Source organism: Sturnira hondurensis, unplaced genomic scaffold (genome assembly GCF_014824575.4).
Source record: "Sturnira hondurensis isolate 20B ecotype Veracruz unplaced genomic scaffold, ASM1482457v3 Scaffold0011744, whole genome shotgun sequence".
NCBI classification, from domain to species: domain Eukaryota; kingdom Metazoa; phylum Chordata; class Mammalia; order Chiroptera; family Phyllostomidae; genus Sturnira; species Sturnira hondurensis.
Window position 1 is genome coordinate 136136 of NW_028084375.1, and position 5599 is coordinate 141734.

A 5599-nucleotide genomic window follows, 5' to 3' on the forward strand; every position below is an offset into this window, starting at 1 on the left:
TCCCCTCTAGTTTCTGGTAGCTCATTGTGAGCTCTTTGAATTTCCTGATAACTAGTGCTTTGAATTCAATATCTGATAGCTGACTTGCCTCTCTCTCATCTGACATTATTTCTGAGACTTCCACCTTTTCTTTCATTTGGGCATTGTTTCTTTGTCTTCCCATTGCTTATGAGACTTTTCTTGTTAGCTTCAGCTTCTTAAATTGATGTGTTCTGACTCCCTAGGTTTATGGTGTGAACTTCTGTGTTAGGATACCTGTGAAATTCAGTGGTGCAGTCTCCTGCAGGTATCTTGATGTTCTCCGCTTCCACCTACTCCTTTCTTTGTGTGTGTGTGATCAGCTTAAGGAAACAACTTGAACTTTATAACTGGACAGGAAAAGCTTTTGTTGGGAGAGAAAAATAAAGGAAACAAAGGTGGGTGGCTTGACCTAAACACAGGTCCACGGTTACTGTACTGGAAAAGGACTCAGCCCCAGAACGCTTCATCCACTTAGCAACACTGCTTTTCCCGCGGAGTCTCGAAACTACTGTAAAAGTTGAAGTATGAAAAATCATGCCATTCTCTTCAAAGGGAAGTATAATTTACATAATAAATAAAACACCAAACAAAATCTGTAGGCCTTGCTTGGGTCATGAGTGACTAAACTACTCAAGTTAATAATTTTCAAAATCTACATAATCCATAAGACAATACCTTGGTCTTCAAGATTAATAGGCACTAGTTATTTTTTTAAAAATTACAAAGTAGAGAACTCGAAGGAACAATAAATATTTGGGAAAATAAAGCATAAAAATTGAAATCAATAAAATATAATTTTATATCTATCATTGATTCTGTTAAAGAGCTACTACCCAATTCTGGATTAGATGCATTAAAACTACCCTCATATATCTTTGTTGCATCAGTTTTATAAACAATTTTAAATGTAGAAATTTAATTTTAGATAATGTTCTAAAACTTAAACAAAAATTCCAAAATTTAAGATGTTAATTTTTGTATTATAATCATAAACACACAAAATCTAGAAACAGATACAGAATAATAAAATGTTGATTAAATAAGTGTATTGTAGGTTTATAGTTATCTTCATTGAAAATGGTCATGATCTAGGAGGTCATTTCTAGGGGACTTGTGGAGGTTCTGTTCTTCCCCTATGTGTCTGAATCTACCCATCCATCACCTGTACCCACTGCTTTGACTGATGGGTCTCTAAGACACTTCCATTGGAGCAGCTCTGAATTAAAGATGGAACTGATTTTGCATTTGCCTCACACCACAATGGAAGAGGTCCACTAAATTAAAGTTCTCATCAAAAGTAGATTCTAAGGACTCCAGCTCTGAGAAGAAACTTAAATAAAGTGAAATAAAATATAATGCAACCATAAAATTTGACCTTTATTATTGAATAGAGTTCATAAGAGCAAGAGCAATACTGAGTCTACATAAAATATGATGAACCCAGGAGGTACAGAACAAAATTGCAGGAGATGGTAAAAACCATCAGGCAGGGGCAGGCACATGATTACTTGGTACTTGGTTCTCCCTTCGTACTCCTCAGTGGTCTTTAGGGCCCAGCTCAGCCATTGCTCCTGAAGCGATGGCAGCAGCCAGAGATCCTGCCCTAAGTGCTCACAGTAAAGCCTGGGCTCTGGGGCCAGAGCCAGTGGAAGAGATGGGGCCTGAGGTGGCTCAGGCAGCAGCCACCATCCAGGAGCTGGGGCCACAGAAGGAGGAGCCTAGAGGAGGATGTGGGGCTGGGCACTGGGGTAGGCAATTTGGAGGGCATTTGGGGGGCATTTAGGAAGGGGTTGGCACTGCTCCTGGTTCTGCTGTCAGTACATCTTAGCAGAAGTTCAATAAAGTTCAGAAGGAATAAAAACATTTTATGTACATTAAACATAAGTAGTATTAGTCCCATATCATTGGTGCATCTGTCCACATGGAAGTGATGAGTTAACCTTAGAAATATATAAGAATTCATCCTGAAGGTTTAATAAGCTTCATGTTGATCTATGTGCTAAAAAATTGGTATTTCATTTCCAGAGTGGAAGTGGTGTCAGTCTTTGCAGAATCCCACGGGAAGCTGGTACCCCATGTAAGAGGGCACCCAGAGACTAGGCTTTAGGAAGCCAGGCCCCAGGGCTAAGCTGACATAGACTCTGGTACAGCTGTTCTCACTCATATGGTAACAGGACCAGCCCCAGAGGAGGCTCTTGACAAATGTCACCTAGAAACATCACACTTCTACATTCCTCTTTCAAAAAGTGAGTTTTATTTCAGATCCAAATAAAACAATCTATTCTGCATATTTCTTTAAGTAACACACTTTTCAGGGTTGCCTGATTCTTCTACCCATTCTTCCTCTGACAGCTCACCAGCTCTATCTCCATCCTGCTCAGAGCCTTCCCTGAGCTCCCTAAACATTCACTCAACTAAAGACCAAGTGCTGGACAGGTATCAAGACAGCCAGAGTGGGTGAGGAGCCAGCCAGTTCTAGTAACACCTTTTATGAGACCCAGGCCTGGGCTGTAATGCGACTGGTGGCCCTGGAGGGGCAGGTGGCAGTAATGTCACACAAGTTGAGTAGGTACTGGGTCCTTCCTGACATCCACCTTGTTCTGTCTCTACTGCAGTCTTTCATCCACTGTCCTGAGGCTTTGGGATCTCCAGCTGCCTTCTGCTGGGGTCAGGATCTGTTGCGCAGCTCACTGCGACCCCGTGTCTACTATCACCTAGCACAGTAATGTGACTGCAGTTCTGGACAGGCTCATCTGAGGACACAAAACAGATGTATAGTTGTGGAGCTAGAGTTACTAGATCCTTGTGGTGCTAGGACAGGACCAGCCCCAGAGGAGGCTCTTGACAAATGTCACCTAGAAACATCACATTTACTAGCTCCCGGTGATGACACCACAGGGTACTTTGCCTGCCCTGAATGCTTACCTTCAGATTTTACATTTTGGAGAAAAATAAATAAATCCTTGTCCTTATTAAACCATCAGATCTCTATTACTAACACTTTAAGACAATTCCTAAGACAATCTAACACTGGAATGTCATATGTTGGGGCACACATGCAAACTCACATGCTCATACACACTGATTATAAAAATAAATGAACCTGAAAGAATAAATCAAGCCTGTGAAAGATAGAATGAGAACTATTCTCATTACAAGAGTAACCGAAGGAGCCCCAGACTAGAAGAGGGAAGTTCAACAAGATGGTTCTTACTTAGGGAAGAAATCCAGAAATGTGTACACCTTTGGTAGCCAATTCTTTTTGACATCTTTCCTGCAACCTAGGGTAACTTAGGTTCCCATTTCTTTCCCCACAACAGAATTATACATACGCTATAACATAACATAACATAACATAACATAACATAACAAGAAATGACATGACGTAACATAACATATACTACAACATAACGACACAGTCATATCATAGCTTATACTATAACTGCTTGTTTAATTGTCTGTCTTTCCCAGTAAGCTACCATAATAATCACATTTTTTTATTACCTGTGTTTTATAATGTTGTGACATCTTTAGGGATCTCTGGTGGCTAGGAAAAAACTGCTTTTTTTGGAATACGCAATTCCTAGAGACAGTGAAATAGCTTGTTGGTGAGCCTGCCTAACATCACATACAAACTAACCAATCCCAAATCCATATCCACCTCCTAATCTAACTCTCATTCACCAAGCCAATATTTTCCATGCCCTAAATCAACCCAAGGCCAGGTCCCAAGCAAGTAGAGACATCCACCATTTCTGAAAGCCCACTGAGTTATTCAAACTAGTGGATAGACAAAACTACCTGTCTTTCCTTTTCCATCTTAAACACAGTAAAGACAGTGGCCTATGTTCTCCCCCCATTCCTACTGCTGCTTCCAAAACTCGGTGCTTTCCCAAGTGGCCCTTTGTGGCATGGCATGCCTCTTACTCAGGAAATGGAAGTAGTAAATTCTTTCAGTCACACTGACCTTTATAACAAATGAAGGAAGGCACATATCAACTAAAAGTTCCATGTTCACAACCAGTGTCTGTCTTATGTCACGTGCTTGGTAAACAAATATTTGTTCAGTTAATGCATGAATTTTGGGAAAACATCACTAGATAGTTTCCTACTGAAGATGCCTTTGATGCTGTTTATGTTAGTGATAATGAAGGTGATGATGATGTTAACATAATGACAATGACTGATGATGAATTTCTGGATCATTTTCTGAACCCTCATGAGAGCCAGTGACTACTTGGTATGCTCACGTCAATGACCATCATCTGAGGGTGCTGTCATGGAGGAGGATGGTTGGCTTACTTATGAGAAGTCATAGCCTTGGCCTTGGCCACCACACCCTTATCCCCACTCCTTCTCTCTTTCCTTCTCATATTTTCCCAAAACATGATATTTAGTACCACAGTTTATTTATGTATCTTCTTCCTTATAAGATTTTTACTAAATGTTCATATAAATAGAAGTCCATGGGTACATGTGCAAATATGTTTCTAGGGAGGATAACACCAATGAAACTATTGGGACATAGACTATTAACTTTTATTTTTAATTGAATATGCAATTGACTACTAAATGATCATCCCAAGTTATACTCCCACAAGAGTCTAAGAGAGGTCTTGCAGATGATGCCACCCCCTTCGACCCTCCTGCGCCCAGCCATGGTCAATCCCACCTGTTTTTTGACATCACTGCCCATGGTGAGCCTTTGGGCTACATCTCCTTCAAACAGTTTGCAGACAAAGTTCCAAGGACAGCAGAAAACTTTCATGCTCTGAGCACTGGGGAGAAAGGATTTGGTTATAAAGGCTCCTGCTTTCACAGAATTATTCCAGGATTTATGTGCCAGGGTGGTAACATCACAGGCCACAACAGCACAGGCAGCAAGTGCGTCTATGGGGAGAAATTTGATGATGAGAATTTCATCCTGAAGCATGCAGGCCCTGGTATCTTGTCCATGGCAAAGGCCGGACCCAACACAAACTGGTTCCCAGTTTTTCGTCTGCACTGCCAAGACCGAGTGGCTGGACGGCAAGCATGTGGTCTTCAGCCGGGTGACAGACAGCACGAATGTCGTTACAGCCATGGAGTGCTACAGGTCCAGGAACGGCAAGACCAGCAAGAAGATCACCATCACTGACAGCGGACAACTCTAATACATTTGACTTACGTTTTATCTTAACCACCAGACCATTCCTCTGTAGCTCAGGACAGCACCTGTTCACCCCCCATCTGCTTAGAATGTTCTATAACCTTCATGCTCTTGCAGCAGTTCATTGGGTTCCATGTTTTCCCTCCCCCTTCCAAGTCTAGCTGGTTTGCAGAGTTAAGTTTATGATCATGAAGTAAAAACCGAACAAAAAAAAGTCTAAGAAAATAGTATTTTCCCTATCCTGATCTACACTTTTCACTCATTTTTAAGTTTTGCCAGTTGGATGGCTGAAAAGGTCATCCTATTGTTGGTTTATGTGCATTTCTTTATTAGAAATGGAACTGCATTAAATTATAAATTAGAGAGGACTTACCTCTTCATAACATTGTCTTCCTATTCTATGTTATGTCTCTCCACTTGTCCATGTGC

The 5599-nt window shown here is 41.1% G+C and overlaps 1 long non-coding RNA gene and 1 pseudogene across 1 annotated transcript in view; both read left to right on the plus strand.

The window, feature by feature from the left end:
- LOC118996786 (uncharacterized) overlaps nt 1-5363 on the plus strand; it is a 24700-nt gene extending 19337 nt beyond the window's left edge. Inside the window, exon 3 of the long non-coding RNA XR_005068551.1 lies at nt 5288-5363. This is a non-coding gene — a long non-coding RNA (uncharacterized LOC118996786). The remainder of the gene's footprint in view (nt 1-5287) is intronic.
- On the plus strand, nt 4680-5174 carry LOC118996785 (peptidyl-prolyl cis-trans isomerase A-like; annotated as a pseudogene).
- Nucleotides 5364-5599: the final 236 nt, after the last annotated feature.